The sequence below is a fragment of the Danio rerio genome, chromosome 24, assembly GCF_052040795.2.
Source record: "Danio rerio strain M-AB ecotype USA chromosome 24, GRCz13ab, whole genome shotgun sequence".
Taxonomy (NCBI): Eukaryota; Metazoa; Chordata; class Actinopteri; order Cypriniformes; family Danionidae; genus Danio; species Danio rerio.
Genome location: NC_141044.1, coordinates 41647501 through 41671116, shown reverse-complemented (window position 1 = coordinate 41671116; position 23616 = coordinate 41647501). Strand labels below are relative to the sequence as shown.

General features: G+C 39.8%; 1 protein-coding gene across 6 annotated transcripts in view; it reads left to right on the top strand.

The window, feature by feature from the left end:
- The window catches only part of ntn2 (netrin 2), a 70280-nt gene that overhangs the window by 5625 nt on the left and 41039 nt on the right, over positions 1-23616 (top strand). Inside the window, 2 exon segments of one of the 6 annotated variants that reach the window (NM_001423754.3) lie at positions 16321-16431; positions 20747-20916. The gene's annotated coding sequence lies outside the window, so the exon portion shown is untranslated. 6 annotated transcript variants of the gene reach the window in all.

Genomic DNA, 23616 nt, shown 5'->3' with positions numbered 1-23616 from the left:
TTAAATAACGCTATATCGATCTCTAACATTCTTCAAAACATCTTCTTTTGTGTTCAAAAGCAAAAAAGAAACTCAAACAGGTTTGTGACAAGTGAAGAATGACTAAATAATGTCAGATTCTTCATTTTTGCATGAATTATCCCTTTAAATAACGCTGTATCGGTCTCTAACATTCTTCAAAACATCTTTTGGGTTCTAGAAAAAAAAAACTCAAACAGTTTTAGGGAAGAATGACTACATAATGCCAGACTTTTCATTTTTGCATGAACTATCCCTTTAAATAACGCTATATCGATCTCTAACATTCTTCAAAACATCTTCTTTTGTCCAAAAACAGAAAAAAAACTCATAATGGTTTGAAACCATTTGAAGATGAGTAAAAATTGAGTGAATTTTCCTTTTTTTTAGGGTGGAAAATCCCTTTAAATATGTACAAACAAAAAGTGCAACAGAAGCTTTTAAAAGATTTTCCATAGAAATTCAATATTACATTTTATTTCTAAGAGTGTTAAGTACATTCAAATTTTTAGCTTTTAATTTTACATTCAAGTATCTTTTTCCATTCTAAAGAGTATAAAATGTCTATCCCTTTAAATAATGCAAACAACACACAATGTGAAAGATGTTTAGTTTTTTTGTTCGGGAACAAATTGAAAACGTCCAGTACCCTCACGCTCCTCACATAAAGCTGTCAGTTGATTCGAGAAGACTTTGGTCAGATGGATTTCTTCACAATATAGTTTGATGTCCGTTCTGGAGTTTGACAGCGCCTGGTCACCATATGCTTTCAGTATGTGGAAAGAGCAGATCTGTTCATCTTTTGTGCTCTGCAAAAGGAAAGAAATTCCCATGACACGAGGGTGAAATTTATTTTTAGTCCGAGCGTTTCTTTAATTAGCACACATCGTGCTTTTTTGGTCATATGCGCTCCATGCACACCGTATGGTGTGTGTGCCATGTTTTGCTTCTTTTTAACTGGATTTTAAGACGTAATTGGCTGTTTTTTCAGCGCTGGGCAACATTAGAGCAAACTTCGCTGAAAGGTTTGGATCTGACACAGTCTTGGCTCGGTCCACCTTAGCAGCTAAAGTCAACATGGCCTATATTTCACTCTCCTCCTCTTCCAGCACAGGAAGCTTCATCTGTGTGTGTGTGTGTGTGTATGTGTGTGTGCGCATGACACCCCTTACTCTTTTGTGAACAACAAAAACAAGTCCCTCCACTAACTTTTAGTTTTTTAGTATTAGTTTTTGTCTTGTTTCTAGTCCAAGTATCTAAACATTCTTAAAGGGCACCTATTTTACCCCTTTTACAAGATGTAAGATGATGTAAGAATGTGTCTGTAAACGTTCAGCTCAAAACACCCATCACATTATTTATTATTGCCTCCAGAATCTGCCCATTTTGCTCTCTGAGTACAGTGTAGCTGTTTTTGTAGCCTGTGGCTTTAAATGCAAATGAGCTGCTTCTCCCCGCCCACTGATCACACTTGCGTGTCTGCTTCTCCTGCTTTACGTCAGATAAACAGCAGTCAGTGATAGAGACAGACACAGATGAAGCTGAAGTACAACTCATCAGTCAAAAATACCAAGTAAGCTTATTTGACGTATTTGTGGTGGAGTTTATTCAAGCCTTTCTGAAATGATGAGTCACACACAAATGCGTTTACAAATACGCGTTTACTGACTCAATTCAGCTGTGGTGATTATAGCCAGTGGCGGATTTAAGGATAGGCAATGTGGGCGATTGCTCGGGGAGAGAAAAAAACAAAAACAGGCCCCGGTAAAAATCATATGTGCCTCAGTATGCTTTGAGATACGATTTATTTTATGCAAGTGTATTAATCCCACGAGTGGTAGGCTAATCCCAGAATAAAAATGTTAGGGGCCGTTTATATTTGGCGTCCGCTGTAAGTTTGTTATTCTCTATGTGCAACAAAAACAACGCTGGTGCAAGCAAACTGACGCATGCGCACAGAGAACCATTCCTCATATGCGCTGCTCCTGATCCCCGTGTGATTGTCAGTTGTTTACATGCACAAGCGCTGCTGATGCTCCTACTTTATGACATGAGGTGTCGGCGCGCTGCGAGTTTTGCTAGTTGACAAAACTGAAGTTTATATAATCTGATGGTGATCTTATTTTGACTGAGCATGGCTATGAAGCAGAAATAGGGATAAAGAGTCAGGGAAGTAAGACAATTATTGTCTGCCTTGTGTCGAGTCTAAGATGAACAGAAAGTTCTGTAATTTTTTTGTTTTATATAGAATTGTCAAAATTAATATTCATGCAAAAGATTTCTTAAGTGGTCTTAGCATATCACTCCAGTTTGGTGTTTACATTGTTTTCCAGTTACATTTAGGATTGATTTCTGTTATTTATTTAGAATAATCATTGTATAATACAACAACAACAACAACAACAACAACAACAACAACAATATTAATAATAATAATAATAATGATGATGACGCAGTGGCGCAGTAGGTAGTGTTGTCGCCTCACAGCAAGAAGGTTGCTGGTTCGAGCCTCGGCTGGGTCAGTTGGTGTTTTGGTGTGGAGTTTGCATGTTCTCCCTGGGTTTGCGTGGGTGTTACAGCCAAAACATAATTTTATGTGTAAATACTGGCTTCTGAAGCTAGTGAGCTGAGGAACACTTCTCCCCAGCTCTTAAGTGCAACAATCGGTTGGTTTTTGTGATATTGTTTACTTATAGTTGTATTGTGTGGTGCAATTGTTCACAATTGTTTGCAGTAGTTGGATTAATCTTTAATGCCAAATTAACTTTATTGTGCTTTCATTTCTATTTTTGATTGATGACCAACTAAACTTCTCTGACCACATTTCTAGAACTGCTCGATCGTGCAGATTCGCACTCTATAACATCAGAAAGATCCGACCCTTCTTATCTGAACATGCAGCTCAACTCCTTGTTCAAGCTCTTGTTCTCTCCAGACTGGACTATTGCAATTCTCTACTAGCTACTAGCGGGCTTCCAGCTAACTCTATCAAACCTCTTCAGCTGCTTCAGAACGCAGCAGCACGAGTCGTCTGTAATGAACCTAAAAGAGCACATGTCACTCTGCTGCTCATCCGTTTGCACTGACTGCCAGTTGCTGCTCGCATCAAATTCAAAGCTCTGATGTTTGCCTACAAAGCGACTTCTGGCTTTGCTCCTTATCGGCTCTCACTTCTGCAGATCTATGTGCCCTCCAGAAACTTACGTTCTGTGAATGAACGTCGCCTCATGGTTCCATCCCAAAGAGGGAAGAAATCACTTTCCCGAACTCTCACGCTCAATCTGCCCAGTTGGTGGAATGAACTCACTAACTGTGTCAAAACGGCAGAGTCACTCGCTGTCTTCAAGAAACGACTAAAAACTCAACTATTTAGTCTCCACTTCACTTCCTAATCTGCAATTGCCTCTCTGGATATACCACTAACTGTACTCAAAAAAAAAAAAAAAAATTACTAATGATTTATTTCTTAGACTTTACACACCTGAAACTTGCCTACAGCACTCATTCATTGTTGCTCTTATAGTTGTATAAGTTGCTTCCTTGTCTTCACTTGTAAGTTGCTTTGGATAAAAGCGTCTGCTAAATAACTAAATGTAAATGTATTTATTATTTTGTGTACTTTCAAGTGTGCCTAAAGGGTGAGTGCCTTGTTTTATTTTGTATAGCTTTTTGCCTGTTCGAGAGAGGAAGCTCAGGGAAGTTAGTGTTGTTGATTTTCATCTTTGATTTTGCATTAGGTAAGCTAGTCCTCTAAACTGTAGTTAGCTGTTTTCTGTTTGCTGTTTTAGGCTATACTCACTCAGTTTTGACCTCTAGTTTCTGTTAAATCTCTATATTTGTTTTAAATAAATTCTTATGATTATTTTTTCTAAACTTTGTGTTGACTCTTCACTCTGGGGCTGAGGATTGAAGTGTGTTCTCCACGTTTATCTTTTTTTAAAATTAGTTTTAATTCAAAATTATTTACCAAATTTTGGTATTCTTTGTTACAGCTTTTCAGCAAAAACCCCTAGACTTTAATAAGGTCAGAACAGTGGGTTTCCTTCGGGTGCTCCGGTTTCCCCCACAGTCCAAACACATGCGGTACAGGTGAATTGATGAGCTAAACTGGCCGTAGTGTATGAGTGTGAATGAGTGTGTATGTATGTTTCCCAGAGATGGGTTGCAGCTGGAAGGGCATCCGCTGTGTAAAAATGTGCTGGATAAGTTGGTGGTTCATCACGCTTTGGCGACCACGGATTAATAAAGGGACTAAGCTGAAAAGAAAATGAATGAATGAATGTTAATAATAATTTTTTTTTTTGTAATAAATATAAATGATTCGTAAATATTCCAGTTCTGGTTTTGTCTATATTTTACCCAAAGTTGAGGTAAATCAACACATTTTTTTTAGATTTTACATGTTTAATGGTCTTTTTTATGTTAACTAGATGTAACCTTACATTGGACGGCGTAAATGGGGTGGTTTACCCAGGGTGCTATTCAAGCTAGAACCACCACTGACTATAGTGGTTATGAATTACACAACAATTTTTCTGTCTTTATTACAAACATTAGAAAACATTTTAAACTCATAAAGCACTCAGAGATTTGGAACAAATATTTTAATCCCAGTTTATTTGCAAAAACTCTGTTTTGTGGACATGTGTGTATATATGTAATGATAGAAACATGCCTGTCAATCAATTCGGTGGGCGGGGAAAACTGCAGTCCTATATCCTGTTCCGATGGGCCTCAAAATCACTGGGATTTGGGTCCTATATTTTAACGTCAGGAAATTTTAAAAAGCAAGACTTGTTTTTCTTGTTTGGATATTTGGACTAGAAATAAGGCAAAAACTCTAAATATGAAAAGCATTTATTTTGCTTTTGGGTGGCACGGTGGCTCAGTGGTTAGCAATGTGGCCTCAGAGCAAGAAGATCGCTGGTTCGAGTTTCTGGGTCAGTTGACGTTTCTGTGTGGTGTGGGTTTCCTCCGGGTGCTCCAGTTCTCCCAAACACATGCGCTATAGGGGAATTCTCTAAACTAAATTGTACATAGTGTATGAGTGTGTATGGATGTTTTCCGGTACTGGGTTGCAGCTGGAGAGGGCATCCGCTGTGTAAAACATATGCTGGATAAGTTAGCAGTTCATTCCACTGTGGTGACCCCAGATTAATAAAGGGACTTAGCCGGAAAGAAAATGAACGAATGTATGAAGTTGGCAGTTCATTCCGCTGTGGCGACCCCTGATTAGTAAAGGGACTAAGCCAAATGAAAATGGAAAATGTTGCACAATGCAGAGAAAAATGTGGGGCGTTGCTCATGCTTTTACCACATGTTGGTGCAAAAAAAAAGGAGCTTTGATTTAAAAGTATATGCTGCATATTAGATCTTGTAAATGAGCAGTGTGAGCACTCTGAGTCCTGCATTTCTCCTCAAGTGTGTGTGTGTGTGTGTTTTGTCTGTCTGTTTATGCATGTGATTTTAAGCATGTCAAGAGGTCAGGGGTCATAAAATAGCAGGTGACGGCTGTAAAAGAGTAATTGTGGGAGTGTGTGCGCTTGATGTTATTCTGTGCCGTGCAGCTCCTGTGCTGTAACTTTTGGGGTGTGCCTAAAAACACACACACACACACATGCACACACACATGCACATGCACATACTCAAAGTGTGTCCAGTCAAGAATGGTGTTAAATGATTCAATCTGTTGAATCCTTGGTACCTTATGACAATCACGTGTGTATGTGTGTGTGTGTGTGTGTGTGTGTGTGTGTGTGTGTGTGTGGGGTGCATGAAATGTGTTTGTCAGTATTTGAACACTTCATAAAATGATTTGTGGTTTCCCTCTTGAGTTCAAAGCTGGCGATGCCTTGCGGTTTCGTTTTTGTTGTCATGTGGAAATAGGTGTGTAAATTTGTAAGCGTTTGCATGCTATTTAACACAAACTCCATGCATTTAATCTCATAGCCACACACATTTGCACATGTTGCTTTTATTCTATGCATTTTTGTGCATCCTTTGGACTTCATTTGCAAATAAATATGGATTAGATTAAAAGGATAGCTCACCCAAAAATGGAAATTTTATCTTGATTTCCTCACCCTCCACTTGTTCCAACCATGAGTTCTTTATTATGTTGAAAACAAAAGAAGATATGTTGAAGAATGCTGTAAAATATTTGGGTGTGTATATTGACAATAAGCTGGACTGGTCCAATAACTCTCTGGTCACATATAAGAAGGGTCAAAGTAGGCTGTATTTCCAACGTAAACTCCGATCTTTTAGAGTCTGCAACACCATGTTGCGTATGTTCTATGAGTCTGTAGTGGCCAGTGCCATTTTCTATGCTGTGGTGTGCTGGGGTGGTAGTGTAAAAGTGGCAGATATGAAGAGATTTAACAAATTGATTAGGAAAGCTGGCTCTGTGGTGGGTGAGGAATTGGACAATATGGAAACTGTGGCCGAAAAGAGAACATTGTGCAGACTTCGGTCAATTATGCACAATGTAGATCATCCTCTTCATAATGTGGTTGACGAGCTGAGAAGTACCTTTAGTCACAGACTTACCAGCTTAAAGTGTTCCACTGAACGCCACAGAAAATCCTTCCTTCCCACTGCTATCAGACTTCATAACGTCTCCCTCAGTCACTTACCCTTACAGTAATCTATGCTATACCTTGCTGCTCGTGCCATATATTACTTATTACGGGTTTTAGTGTGTGGAAGTCTGTGCATTATGTTTTATGATGTGCAATAATCTACTAGGTGCAATATTTGTACGTTTTTTTACTGGGTCTTAAATATTTTTAGTGCAATATCATTGCTTTTTAAATGAGTGCTGAATCACTTTACTACTGAAATATTTTATGTGTAATTGTTTTATGTGGAATATTATTGGTTTTGGTTAATATTATCTTCATTACTTGATATATGACTTAATAGTATTAGTTACCACTGATTCTTTTAAGTGTAATATCTTGTATAATAGTTTGTATACTTATGTATTGTGGCTGTTTCCTTTTATAGATTGGTTGGATTTATGTGACTTATTTCACTTATTTAATTTATTTATTTTGTCTTGTGGTTTTGTGTTTCTGTGTTTTGTGTGTTATGGCAATCATTACATAAGCAATTTCCTGCGGGATCAATAAAGTTTTCTAAGTCTTAGTCTAAAAAACACAAGCTTTTTTTTTGTTTGTTCCTACTATGGATGTTTTTTTAGAACATCTTTTTTTTTTGTTGAACACAAAAGAAGATGATTTTAAGAATGTTGGAAACCAATACTGCGTTTAAAGAAATAGATCACTCAAAAATGCTAAATCCTTATGTACTCATTCTACACCTGTCACAAACCTTGTTTTGTTGTTGAACACGTATAAAGATAATTAAAGGAAAATGTTGGAGATCTGTATCCACCGACTACCAGTATTAGTTTTGGAAGTCAATGGAAATCATTGGTTGCAGGTTTCCAACATTTTTCAAATTATCTTCTTTGTTGTTCAACAACAAAAAATAAACTCAAACAGGTTTGTGACAAGTGAGGAATGACTACATAATGACAGATTTTTAAATTTTGTGTGAACTATCCCTATATTGGTCTCTAACATTCTTCAAAACATCTTTTGTGTTCAGCAGAAATAAAGAAACTCAACCACTTTTCATTCGCAGTGGGTAGCACGTTCGCCTCACAGCAAGAAGGTCGCTAGTTTGAGCCTCAACTGGGTCAGGTGACATTTCTGTGTGGAGTTTGCATGTTCTCCCCGTGTTGGCGTGGGTTTCCTCCGGGTGCTCCGGTTTCCCCCACAAGTCCACAGACATGCGCTGTAGGGGAACTGGGTAGGCTAAAATTGACCGTGTATGAGTGTGTGTGTGAATGAGTGTGTATGGATGTTTCCCAGTGATGGGTTGCGGCTGGAAGGGAATCCGCTGCATAGAAACATATGCTGGATAAACTGGCGGCTCATCATTCCAACCAGGCAATTAATCAGGCAAGCCCTGATTAATAAAGAAACTAAATGAATGAATGAATTTTCATTTTTGAGGTTAAAAAAATGCCAAAAGAGAGCGCAAAGAAGCTTCCAAAAGGTTTTCCATAGAAATACAATATTACATTTTATTTCTAAGAGTGTTAGGAACATTTAGTTTGATTTTAATTCTATATTCAATTATCTTTTTCCATTGCAAAGAGTATACGATTACTATCTCTTGAAGTAACGCTAATAACGCTCTGTGAAACGCTCATACTCATAATAAGATGTTTCTTCTGTAGAACACAAAAGAAGATATTTTGATGAATGCTGTAAAAACACCAATGGACTTTTTATGTTTTTGTTCCTACTAAGGGTGTCAATTACAACATTTTTCAGAACATCTTATTTTTTGTTTAACAAAGCAATTCAGAACTATAAGTACACTCACCGGCCACTTTATTAGGTACAGCTGCTTGCAAATGTCTAATCAGCCAATCACATGGCAGCAACTCAATGCTTTTAGGCATGTAGACATGGTCAAGACGATGTGCTGCAGTTCAAATCGAGTCTCAGAATGGGGAAGAAAGGGGATTTAAGTGACTTTAAACGTGGCATGGTTGTTGGTGCCAGACGGGCTGATCTGAGTATTTCAGAAACTGCTGATCTACTGAAATTTTCACGCACAACCATCTCTAGGGTTTACAGAGAATGAAAAATAGAGGAAATATCCAGTGAGCGGCAGTTCTGTGGGCGCAAATGCCCTGTTGATGTCAGAGAAGAATGGCCAGACTTTTTCCAGCTGATAGAAAGGCAACAGTAACTCAAATGAGCACAACCGAGGCCTGGAGAAGAGCATCTCTGAACAAACAACACGTCCAACCTTGAGGCAGAGAAGACCACACCGGGTGCCACTCCTGTCAGCTAAGAACAGGAAACTGAGGCTACAATTCACACAGACTCACCAAAACTGGACAATAGAAGATTGGAGAAACGTTGCCTGCTCTGATGAGTCTCCATTTCTGCTGACACATTCAGATGTCGGGTCAGAGTTTGGCCTCAACAACATGAAAGCATGGATCCATCCTGCCTTGTATCAGCGGTTCAGGCTGGTGGTGGTGGTGTGATGGTGTGGGGGAGGTTTTCTTGGCACACTTTGGGCTCATTAGTACCAATTGAGCATCGTGTCAACGCCACAGCCTGCCTGAGTATTGTTGCTGACCATGTCCATCCCTTTAGGACCCCAGTGTCTCCATCTTCTGATGGCTGCTTCCAGCAGGATAACGCACCATGTCATAAAGCGTGAATCATCTCAGACTGGTTTCTTGAACATGACAATGAGTTCACTGTACTCAAATGGCCTCCACAGTCACTAGAGCTCAATCCAATAGAGCACCTTTGGGATGTGGGTGGTGGAACAGGAGATTTACATCATGGATGTGCAGCCGACAAATCTGCAGCAACTGTGTGATGCTATCATGTCAATATGGAGCAAAATCTCTGAGGAATATTTCCAGTACCTTATTGAGTCTACACCACGAAGGATTAAGGATGCTCTGAAGGCAAAATGGGGTCCAACCCGGTGCTAGTAAGATGTACCTAATAAAGTGGCCGGTGAGTGTAGATTTTCATTTTTGTGAACTGTCTCTTTAAGTGAACCATTTCTGTCCCCAAAGTGAAATTGCAGAACTGTGATGCAACCCATGATGCATTGCTGCACAGATTCCTAAATGATCCTCAAATTATTTTCAAATCAGCAATCAATGTACGACCCGGTCATCGTGTGCATGTGTGTGTGTGTGTGGCTGAGGATCAGGTTTTGCTGTTTTAGTAAGGGCTCGGGGTGTGTGTGAAGGAAGGGTGCCTGCATTCTTTAACCAGCCGCTTTTCTTTCCATTTTGCAGGCATGTGTTCAACTGCTCATTCAGCCACATGTTACTTACATCAGTTTAATCATCAAAAAGCAAGCGCCTTCAGACACGAGTAACTCTTAAAATCAAGAAGTGATCAGATGCACCATTTTCACCTGTTACACAATAAACAGGTGAAAAGAAATCCCGCAGACTCACCCGAAACTTGATAACCCAAATAATAGAGAAAAAGCAGAGCAACACTTTTCCACCTAAGATCAACACTGATAATCCGTTTTCTTTGGACTCATTTGTGCTGACGGTGAACACGCCTCGGTGTCGTATCTTATTATTATAATCTCGGAGTTCTTAAAGGAGAATTCATATTGAAGAGTGGGAGCGACACACATGTGATTATTCCCCGCTGGATTAGTTTGTCCAGACCAATTTCTCTCTCTCTCTCTCTTTCTCTCTCTCTCTCTCTCTCATTTTTTTAGTTCATATTTTTTTAGTTTGTGATGCATTTCCAAATGAAAAAGGACATTCAGTAGGAAAATTGGTTGTTTAAAGGGGACCTATAATGCTATATCACTTTTAGACCTGCACGATTCTGGCTAAGGTCGTACTCACACTATGTCCAGTTGCCTCGAACTGGGCCAAAGCATGCTTGTCCCCCCTCCCGTCTCCCCCGACGGCCCGCACTCACACTTCAATCAGGCCTGGGCACGATTATGTCATCGCTGCTGCGCTGTTCAGTGAGCGCTCTCACTCAGCAGCACGGTGGAGATTTTCTAGTTATATTGTTTCAGTCGTTTGATATGCAGTGACATGCAGTCAAATATTTTCGCCAAACAGTCCTTAGGGATGCGGTGACACGCAATCAGATATTTCGCCGAACAGATCCACCACTTTTGGCGCTCATAAACAATCATAAAGTCAACCCGGGCTCATTGTGGAAACGTAGCCCTGCAGACGTTTCTGCGGACCGCGATTTACGTCCCGGGAGGTACGTATTCGAGCGGTTTTTGTTTTAGCGGATCTGCGAGAGGCGCAGAGAGAGTCTCGGGCGCCTCATGGGAGCACGTGCCGTTTGCGCGCGAAAAGCCACCGGATCGGCCGACTTGGCCGCCCTCCTCTTCCTCCTCCTCCTTGCCTAAACCCGAGCGACGGTTCGCAAAAGCCGTCCAGAAAAAAAAAAAAAGCAAAAGCCCTCGTCTTCGATTTCGACCGCGTTTTCGGATCCCGCCACGTTCTCGCCTTTATTTTTCGGATTCCGTTTTTCGTCTTACCTGATTTCCGGAACTGCTGTTCCCTGGACTCGATCCGTGTCGTCGTCCACCGCGGCCGGCTCCTTCTCCTCCTCTGGGGCCTCCGCTCCGCCGACGCAAAGCTGTGAGCTAAGCGGACAAACTGGTTGCATCGGAAAAGCCCTCCACTCGGAGGCGAGCCGTCGGCTGGCGAGCGCGAAGAGGAGGGGTGGAGCGGCGCCACACCGCCCCGCATCGTTCGCTCGAAGAAAACTAAACGCGGCCTTACGTACCTCCGGCCACTTAAATCGCGGTCTCCAGAAACGTCCGCGGGGCTACGTTTCCAGAATAAGCTTGGGTTGCATAAAGTCCTCGTGCTGCAGGAATGAGGAGGTCTGCTGAAGGTGCAACTGTCGTGCAGTGAGGGGTTTGTGTATTTAATAAACTACGGCAGTTTGCGTTCACTGAACAGTAAGAATGATTAATAAATCCATATGAAACAGTCCCTTAAAAGTCATGTCTCGCTTTCAGTTTCGGGCTTTTGGGTTTTGCACTCACACTACAAGCATACCGTGCTCAGGCAAACCTCTTCCAACCGGGCCAGGGCCGGCCAAGTGAACCGTGCCTGAGCCCAACTCAGCGCACACACTTCTCAAACGATCCGAGAAACAGGCCTGGGCACGGTTCGGATAGCATAGTGTGGGTACGCTCTAAAATGAGAATCACAATTTTTTTTGCCTAAAATAAAGATCACGATTTTTCTGCTTATTCTGTAGATGTAAAATAAAGGTTAATGTAAGTGGGCTATTGCTATTGTTATTCTCAAACATGTGGTAAAACAGTAATAGGCTTTGTGTAGGTCTACTGTTGGTTAAAATGCTCAATTTTGTATAGATTTGGAATGGTGGATTTGAACAGACTTTAGTTTTGTCCTGGTCATTAATGCTGACGATCATTCTGATGTTGAATTGTGTTTGAGATATGCTTACAATCTGTCATTTTCTGCTTAAAATCTGTCACTGATGTGATTTTCGTGAATACAGAAGATTGGGTGTGATTTGAATTTCGGCAAGTTTTGGATACTTTTTGGGCTGGAATCAGCCAGCTACATCTAGCTCTGTGTGCACTTTCGGTTTTCATTTTCACGGCCAAACGATCACTCTGTGCCACAAACTGAATGTTATTTACAACTTTATTACCTGTTATTAACAGCATATGCAGGTTCTGTTCACTAAAGTAGACTTCATTCAGAGGCGCGCGGGCCCCCCCTCTCTGTGGTAACAGCTGGCGGTCAGCTCACATCACGTGTGCTTTTGCTGTCCCAAATACATTACATAAAGACAGAAATGACATTTTTGGGGTGAATTATATCTTATAAATATAGCATGTGACTCTTTCAACACCATTTGGAGGTGTCCACGTTGCTGAACAACGTATGTAAAACAATGTGAAGACTTGTGCCGCCGCCATTGCTTCTCTCCTGGACTTGAAAATTTGATTGACAGAATCATAGAAATGCTGAATTAAGATCGTCTAGAGGGTCGAATCGAGATCTTGATCTTTTTATGATTAATTGTGCTGCTCTAATCACTTTTATTAAGGGTTTAAACACATTTGTGTGGAATATAAGAAGCTTCTAATGATAAAGATGTTTTAACTTTATTTGTTTACAAGTTTACAGTGCAGAAACACTTCGACTGACATTCTCTCTTTGTACTTGTCATCAGAGGGGAAGAAGCCCCGCCCAGTAGTGACCATCTCTCCCTCATTAACATGAGCCGGTAGTTTTGTTTTTGAATCTGCCATTATGCTGACACACAGTCATTGGTAGCTCCGCCCTCTTTTGAAAAGAGCACAATCTCATTTGAAGATTTGAGATTAGGATCTGAGGATTCCTTCCTTCCCTCTTTCCTTCCTTCCTTCCTTTCTTCCTCTCCTTCCTTCCTTCCTACCTTCCTTCCTTCCTTCATTTCTTCCTTTCCTTCCTTCTTTCCTTCCTTCCCTCTTTCCTTCCTTCCTTCCTTCCTTTAAACTGTCCCTCTTTCCTTCCTTCCTTCCTTCCCTCTTTCCTTCCTTCCTTCCTTCCTTTTTTTCTTCCTCTCCTTCCTTCTTTCCTTCATACCTTCCCTCTTTCCTTCCTTCCTTCTTTCCCTCCCTCTTTCCTTCCTTCCTTCCTTCCTTTTTTTCTTCCTCTCCTTCCTTCTTTCCTTCAAACCTTCCCTCTTTCCTTCCTTCCTTCCTTCCTTCCTTCCTTCCTTCCTTCCTTCCTTCCTTCCTTCCATCCATCCTTCCTTCATTTCTTCCTTCCTTTCCTTCCTTCCTTCCTTTCCTTCCTTCCTTCCTTCCTTCCTTCCTTCCCTCTTTCCTTCCTTCCTTTCTTCCTCTCCTTCCTTCCTTCCTTCCTACTTTCCCTCTTTCCTTTCTTCCTTCCTTCCTTCCTTCCTTCCTTCCTTCCTTCCTTCCTCTCCTTCTTTCTATTCCTTCCTTCCTTCTTTCCTCTCCTTTTTTCTTTTCCTTCCTTCCTTACATCATTCCTCTCTTTTCCTCATTTTTTTCTTTCCTTCGTTCCATCCTTCCCTTTTTGATTTATTTTATTCCTTCTTCCTCATTCCTCTCCTTCATTCCTTTCTCGCCTTCCTTTGTCTCCTTTCTTCCTTCCCTCCTTCATTTTTCTCATTCCTTCTTTCCTACTTCTCCTTTCTTTGTTTTTCTTTCTTTCTTTTTTCTTTCTTTCTTTCTTTCTTTCTTTCTTTCTTTCTTTTTTTCTTTATTTCTTTATTTCTTTATTTCCTTTTTTCATTCTTCCTTCCTTCATTCCTTCCTTTCTTTTCTTTCTTTCTTTCTTTCTTTCTTTTTCTTTGGTAGCATTTCAGGAAGTTGGTGATACACGTTTGTTTTTCATCCAATATTTTGTTGTTGTTGTTGTTGCATATGTAATATTTAAAATTTTAATTAACAAAACTTGAATGCCCAAAATGTTTACTTAAATATTAGGCAAAACACTATTAATTATCCTCATCAAACATAAATAAAATTCATTTCAGAAGATTTGGAAATGATTCTGCAAATAAACATTTGGTGTGTAAAACGAGGAAGATAATGCATAATAATGTTAATATTAATAGAAGTGATGATAATGGTATTAATAAAAATAATAATAATTGTAAAAATAAAGATGAGGAAGTTCAGACATTATATATGAATTATAGAAGAATTATATTGCTGCCTCTTGGTTATTTGACTATTTAGTTATTCTAACTTGATGAAATATGAGGACAGATGATTTATGATCTAGGATACAAGAAAGTATTCAGCATAAAAATGTTTTCTCATCTTTAAATCTGAAGCGTGTTTAGTTGCTGTGTCTCATTTCTGATAAATTCGGTATCATAGCTCTCTCTCTCTCACACACACACAGACACACACTCTCTTTTGAGAAACTCGACTCGCCATATTTAGTCATTCTGAAAGAGACGTTTAATCTTAATTATAATCCATCTCTCTGTCTTTTACTCCCATATATTTCATGTCCTTTATAATCAGCCTCTATCTGTCTTTTTAATCCACCACACATACACACACCATCACTTTCCTCAGCACTGGCCATATTTGTCCCTCTTTTCGTCTCAAACCTTTCACCTATTTCTGCCTCATGCTCCCGGTGTGTGCGTGTGTGTGTGTGTGTGTGATTCAGAGATTTGTGTTTTCTTTCCTCACAGGCAGACGGGGCCGTCAGTAAATGATGTTGTGGCATGGACACACACACACACACACACTGTGTAAACACTAAAAGACCACACAATCAGAATGTGTGTGTATACACAGAATGGGGTCGAACTGACAACTTTGACATTTTTTTCACATTTAATTTTGGTAAATAAATCACCTTTTTTTGGTTTTAGTGTTGTTTTATTTAATTTGATTTATATACTGATTGCACATTAAAGCGATGGTTCACCCCAAAATGAAAATGTTCTCACATGAGTTTGCTTTTACTGCTTTATTACAGAAGAAGATATTGTATAAAATGTTAGAAAAATGTAACCATTGACTTCCATAGTAGGAAAAACAAACACTATAGAAGTCAATGGTTACCGGTTTCCAGCTATAATATGCATTTACAATTATTTTTGTACATTTTAGTATGATGTAGACAAGGGGTTCCCAAACTTTTCAGCCTGCGACCCCCAAAATGACAATGCCAGTGACTCGCGACCCCCAATATCCATTGAGGTGGTTATAAATACAGAAACATTGCATGCCATGGTGCACACACACACACACACCAATAGACCCAAGTCTATTCTTCGTTTAATTTTTTAAATGTATGTCAGTGCTGTAAATGTGCCATAAAGTTTAACCGGGTGTTATAAAACCAATCTGCTGCATCTGACGCTATTGCTGTGTCTTTAATATAATGTAATTACCTCAGAGATCGCAATCCACTAGAACTAGTAACTATAAGCTACTATAGTAAGTATAAACAAACTATATTAAGTATTTTCTCTTCAGTAGGTTATGGATTAAATATGGCAATGCCAACACAATCTCAAGGCAATTCGTAACTCTTTGATTTAGTGGCTAATTCCTATTAATTCGTTTGATCTAATTCGTACAGTTTAGTACGATTTGCTCATGCCCCAATGATGGTTGGGTTTAAAATCAATACAATACGACTCCTACAAATTCTTACAAATTAGCCACTAAACTGGCAAAACGAAAAATACTTACGTTTTCTCGTGAAATCAGGCTGGTAGTTCTTATAGTTAAAAAAAATAATTAAATTTGTTTTTGGAAATCACCAGGAGACCCCCCTTCATTGTCCTGCGACCCCTTGGGGGGTCCCGACCCCCATTTTGAGAACCACTGATGTAGACAACAAAATCAGACATTTATTTTAGTTTAAATATAAAAATCAATTCATACTTGTCTTAAATTAGTGTAACTCAGCAATTATCCAAATTTTGTGTCAAATGAGTGTTCATTTAAATCCCACAATTGAAAAAAAGAAAAAAAAATTGTACTTTTGCATTATATTTAGGCACTCTGTTGCTCACTTACTAAATATCTGCATTGGTCTGCCACTAATGTGTACAAAACCCAGTGCTGTTAGAGGCTGTAAAACAAAGCAAAAAAATCTCTAATCTTATTTTTTTTTTGGCCCAGTCTCCATTTTTGCACTGAATTAGATGCTAAATAGAAGCTTTTCAGTATTAGTCTTACACTTTTATGTGTGTGTCTGTGTGTTTCTGCTAGAATGATGGAGCGCGCTGCTGAAAGAGAGAGAGGAGGGGTGAGAGAGTTCCACTGACAGCGCGAGGGTCAAATAATCAGCCTTATTCTGTTTGCTGATGTGCGACTGAAGAGGTGTGTGTGTGTGTATCTTGTATTGCTTGTGTTGTGGAGAACAAATGTCCCCACAAGCAGTGTTGGGGTAATGCATTACAAGTAACGCGAGTTACATAATAATTATTTTTTGTATTTTAATTTTTTTTACATTTTTTATTAGAATATGCAAAAAAGGTACATAAATTGGAATCATACAAATACAAAAAAAAACATAAAACACACACACACACACAAACACACACACACACACACACACACACACACACACACACACACACACACACACACACACACACACACAGATAGAAATAAAACACATAGAAAGAAACCAGTCAGTGGTAAGGAGTAACAATGATGCAGGTAATGCAAGACAGTAATAATGACAGTAAAAAGAAAGAAAGGACAACAGTAACAATAAATCCCAAGTACTACACCAACTCCTACTATAGAAAGTTACTACTATTACAACTACTGCTGCTAATACAGCCACAACAACAACAACTACTACTACTACAAAGTCTACTAATACCGATACTACTACAACAATGACTACTACTACTGATACTACTACAGCGTCTGCTACAACCAATATTACTACAACAATGTCTACTTCCACTTCTACTACTACCGATACTGCTACAGCAATTACTGCTACTACAACATCTACATCGACAACATCTACTACTTCTGATACTACTACAACAATGTCTACTACTACTACTACTACTACTAATACTGCTACAGCAATCACTGCTAATACACATCTACATCGACAACATCTGCTACTTCTGATACTACTACACCAACGACGACCACTACTACTACTACTACTACTACTACTACTACTACTACTACTACTGATACTGCTACAGCAATCACTGCTACTACAACATCTACATCGACAACATCTGCTACTTCTGATACTACTACACCAACGACGCCCACTACTACTACTACTACTACTACTACTACTACTACTGATACTGCTACAGCAATTACTGCTACTACAACATCTACATCGACAACATCTGCTACTTCTGATACTACTACACCAACGACGCCCACTACTACTACTACTACTACTACTACTACTACTACTACTACTACTTCTACTACTGATACTGCTACAGCAATTACTGCTACTACAACATCTACATCAACAACATCTACTACTTCTGATACTACTACAACAATGTCTACTACTACTACTACTACTACTACTGATACTGCTACAGCAATCACTGCTACTACACATCTACATCGACAACATATGCTACTTCTGATACTACTACACCAACGACGACCACTACTACTACTACTACTACTACTACTACTACTACTACTACTACTGATACTGCTACAGCAATTACTACTACTACAACATCTACATCGACAACATCTGCTACTGCTGATACTACTACACCAACGACGACCACCACTACTACTACTACTACTACTACTACTACTGATACTGCTACAGCAATCACTGCTACTAGACATCTACATCGACAACATCTGCTACTTTTGATACTACTACACCAACGACGACCACTACTACTACTACTACTACTACTACTACTACTACTACTACTACTTCTACTACTGATACTGCTACAGCAATCACTGCTACTACACATCTACATCGACAACATCTGCTACTTCTGATACTACTACACCAACGACGCCCACTACTACTACTACTACTACTACTACTGATACTGCTACAGCAATTACTGCTACTACAACATCTACATCGACAACATCTGCTACTTCTGATACTACTACACCAACGACGCCCACTACTACTACTACTACTACTACTACTACTACTACTGATACTGCTACAGCAATTACTGCTACTACAACATCTACATCGACAACATCTGCTACTGCTGATACTACTACACCAACGACGACCACTACTACTACTACTACTACTACTGATACTGCTACAGCAATCACTGCTACTACACATCTACATCGACAACATCTGCTACTCCTGATACTACTACACCAACGACGACCACTACTACTACTACTACTACTACTACTACTACTACTACTACTACTGATACTGCTACAGCAATCACTACTACTACACATCTACATCGACAACATCTGCTACTTTTAATACTACTACACCAACGACGACCACTACTACTACTACTACTACTACTACTACTACTACTGGTACTGCTACAGCAATTACTGCTACTACAACATCTACATCGACAACATCTGCTACTTTTAATACTACTACACCAACGACGACCACTACTACTACTACTACTACTACTACTACTACTACTGATACTGCTACAGCAATCACTGCTACTACACATCTACATCGACAACATCTGCTACTTCTGATACTACTACACCAACGACGACCACTACTACTACTACTACTACTACTACTACTACTACTACTACTACTGATACTGCTACAGCAATTACTGCTACTACAACATCTACATCGACAACATCTGCTACTTCTTATACTACTACACCAACGACGCCCACTACTACTACTACTACTACTACTACTACTACTACTACTACTACTGATACTGCTACAGCAATCACTGCTACTACACATCTACATCGACAACATCTGCTACTTTTGATACTACTACACCAACGACGACCACTACTACTACTACTACTACTACTACTGCTACTGCTACAGCAATTACTGCTACTACAACATCTACATCGACAACATCTGCTACTTCTGATACTACTACACCAACGACGCCCACTACTACTACTACTACTACTACTACTACTACTACTACTACTACTACTACTGATACTGCTACAGCAATCACTGCTACTACACATCTACATCGACAACATCTACTACTTCTGATACTACTACACCAACGACGCCCACTACTACTACTACTACTACTACTACTGATACTGCTACAGCAATCACTGCTACTACACATCTACATCGACAACATCTGCTACTTCTGATACTACTACACCAACGACGACCACTACTACTACTACTACTACTACTACTACTACTACTACTACTACTGATACTGCTACAGCAATCACTGCTACTACACATCTACATCGACAACATCTGCTACTGCTGATACTACTACACCAACGACGCCCACTACTACTACTACAATAATAAATACTTACAATAATATTACTTTTCAGCTTAGATGGCCGGCCAGCACTAGGAAGAGTCCTGGTGGTTAAACATCTTCCAATTACAGAGGATGGAGGTGGATGTGCTCACTGGAACTTTCAGAGCAGCAGGAATGTTTGTGTAACCTTCCCCAGCCTTGTGCCTTGAGACATTTCAGTCTCGGAGATCTACAGACAATTCATTTGACTTCATGCTTGGTTTGTGCTTTGACATGCACTGTCAACCCTGGCCCTTATATAGACAGGTGTAGCCTTTTCAAATCATGTCCAATCAACAGAATTGACCACAGGTGAACTCCAATGAAGCTGCTGAAACATCTCAGGAATGATCAGTGGAAACAGAATCTACCTGAGCTCAATTTAGAGCTGTGAATACTGATGTACATGTGATTTTTCAGCTTTTTTATTTTTAATAAATTTGCAACAATTTCAAAACTCTTTTTTCACATTGTCATTATGGGGGATTGTGTGGAGAATGTTGAGGAAATAAAAGAATTTAATCCATTTTGGAATAAGACTGTAACATAAACAAATGTGGAAAAGTGCTATGAATACTTTCTGGACGCACTGTAGCACTCTAAAATGCATTGAACTCAGTCCAGTATTCACAATTAAAATAATGAATGCAATCTGGAAGTGAACCATGAGAAGGATCAAACATTAAATTCAATTCTCTGAGGACATTTCACAAGAGTCGCAGTAAAAAACATCATATTTGTGTAGTTTGTCGCACATGCTTCCTCAAGTCTTGCACACAAGTTTTTTGTGCTCTTCTTGATGCGTGACGGCTTCATTGTAAAGCCATGGGAAGAGAATGATGTGGGAACAGCTGTGATGCGAGACCTGTAAACATCTGAGCCATTCATCGCTATACGCTTCAGCACATAACATGTTCATGCATGTAAACGTTTTATTGTTTTGATCGATACATGTCGCAGACATGTATAGCCTGCTTCTACAGTCATTATTGGAGGGTCCATTGTAAAAGAGGCCCGAGCGGAGAGCGCCGCATTGATATTCACATCACACACACGCACTGACAGGTCCTGAGAGAGGAGTTTTACTCTGGTTTCATGGTTCATTGCTCTTTGTAATGCTGTAGAAGTGTGATTCGGCTCTGATACGCGCTAATGTCAAACTGTTTCTCATTAACTCTAAACAGCGAGCGGATCTCATCAGATTCCCTCCCGGCTGATCATATGTGTGTGGAGCTGCAGACTGAAGCATCAGGAGAGTTTGAGAGTATCGGGTTTTCTGCGTTCGCTGTCTGTCTGGATAACGGCACATAGGATGTGGAATGGACTGTGACCGCAGACTCCTCCAGCAGTAGAGGTAGTCCACTTTCTTTGTTTTCAGAGAAGATCACTATCATCTTTCATAGAAATCTTCATTTGCGATCGATCTAGAGAAGCATCTGTGTAGGGCAACGTTATATTAAATGTGCTTATTCAAATTCCCGACGGCCCAAACTCCTGAGGAACCTCAGCATGTGTTTACCAAGATAAAACTAACCCATCAAGTAGCAGCTGCGATGTGTTTCCTCTAGCCTGAAATGGCTGTTTTAGATGAAATTAAGGTTGTGCGATACTAGGAAAATGCCATATTTCCCTAGAAATGGGCTATTCCTATTAGCTATATTTAGTTAAAATGTATTTTTCAGATCTAATACATTCAAATCAGACTTGAAAAACCGTCAAGGTGCAAACATTTATGAACGAAAACCTCAGCAGATATTCTGACTCTGATTGGTTCTTGTCATTTTCCTCTCTCTTCTCAACTCCTGCTGTTAGTTGTACACTGAGTGAGATATTTTTGAGTTGTCAGTGTTTTAGTTTATATGTGATTATGCCTGAATGTTTTTAACTGACTTTTTAATTGGATTTTATTGTTTTAATTTTAACCTGTCCAGGGACTGCAGGTGGAAATTAGCAATCCTGCTACAACCTGGCACAATGCATCTTTCCTCTTTGAGGTTAATGTAATCTTTGTGCATTGTCCCTGTTAAATAAATAAATAAATAAATAAATAAATAAATAAATAAATAAATAAATAAATAAATTCTCTAGCTCTAGGAAGAGTCCTAGTGGTTTAACATCTTCCACTTATAGATGATGGAGGCCTCTGTGCTCAATGGAACTTTCAGAGCAGCAGGAATGTTTGTGTAACCTTCCGCAGCCTTGTGCCTTGAGACATTTCGGTCTCAGAGGTCTACAGACAATTCCTTTGTCTTCATGCTTGGTTTGTGCTTTGACATGCACTGTGAACCCTGGCCCTTATATAGACAGGTGTATGCCTTTTCAAATCATGTCCAATCAACTGAATTGACCACATTAATAAATAAATAAATAAATAAATAAATAAATAAATAAATAAATTCATTCATTCATTCATTCATTCATTCATTCATTCATTCATTCATTCATTCATTCATAGTGTTTATTTTCATCTATGGGTTCACCAATATTCAGCCAATAGCAGAACAGCAACTACAAGGGTGGCGGTGCTAAATATACATAGTGAAATCTCATCTGATTGGGCAAATTCAGTGTTGGGCAGGATCCTTTAAAAGAGTAATTCAAGAGTTCACACTTAGCTGACGATTGATAATAAAGCTTGTTTGGCAGGCTGTCCCGGGAGAGAGCCCTGAGCTTATAAGATCCTCCAGCCCTGGGCTCACTCCTGTTGCAGGGCGAGAGGGGAGTTTGAGCTCATGTAGATCTCGATGACTCCCCCTCCTGCTTATTGTAGCTAAGTGTCAGATAAGGATGCTGAGAAGGTGTACTCAGCTTGGCTAAAAATATTTGGGATTAAATGTTTAGGGTGCTTGTTTTTGCACTGTGGGAGGAAACCGGAGGACCCGGGGAAAACCCACACGAGCACGGGGAGACGAGCAAATCTCTGCACAGAAATGTCGCCTGGTTTGGAAGGGAATTAAACCAGGGGCATTCTTGCTGTGAGGCAACAACGCTAATCACTGGCCACCGTGTCACCCGTTTGAAAGGAGGGAAGTAGGGTTGGGTGTGTGTGTGTGTGTGTGTGTTGGGGGGGGGGTGTTCTTCAAGATGAAGATATTGAGGTAAGAAAAATCTGGTTGTTTATAGTGAGTTAAGGATCCTCTGATAGGATAATTAGTCATCAGCTAAAGTTGAAACAGCTGCGAACAATCATAAGCACGTGATCCTCCCGAAATTTGTTTATAAATAAACTTCACTTAATTATAGTTTAGGGTGTCCACAAGGTCTTAAAAAGTATTAAAAGTTGATAAATCAATTATGAGAAAATTAAAGGTAATAAAAAGGTAATAAAAGGTATAAAAAAGTCTTAATCTGGTTTTTACGAGCAGCAAGCAGCAAATAGCAGCAAGTGCAGGATACAGGTATAAGTTATAGAGTGTAGTTATAGAAAAACTATGGAGATATTTATGAATATGTGCAAATTTCAAATGTAAGTGCAGTGATTGTAAGGAGTATAAGTTAGAGGAGAGGGGAGGGTGTATTAGGGGGGCAAAATAAGAGTCAGTGAGGGGCAGAGTTCAAAAGGGAGAAAGCTCATGGGGAAAAAGCTGTTTCTCAGTTTGCTGGTTTTTGTCCGGGGATGGCTGAAACGCTTGCTGGAAGGCAGGAGAGAAAGCAGTTTGTGAGCAGGGTGAGAGGAATCCTTAAGAATACTGCGTGCTCGGCGCAGACAGTGTTTCTTCTGGATGTCCTCAATGACTGGCAGTGTGGTCGCTGTGATGCGTTGGGCAGTTTTCACCACCCGCTGCAGTGCCTTACGATCAACAACAGAGCAGCTTCCATACCAGACTGTGACGCAGTTGGTCAGGATTATTTTTTTTGTGCAGCGGTAGAAGTGAAAGCTGGTTCTTCTTAAGTTGCCTTAAGAAAAATAGGTGCTGGTGAGCCTTCTTGACCAGGCTGGAGGTGTTGGTGGTCCAGGAAAGTTCCTTTGAGATGTGGGTCCCCAGAAACTTGAAGGATGGCACATGCTCAACGGCCATCCCATTGTTGTGGATGGGATCATGTAAGCCTGTTC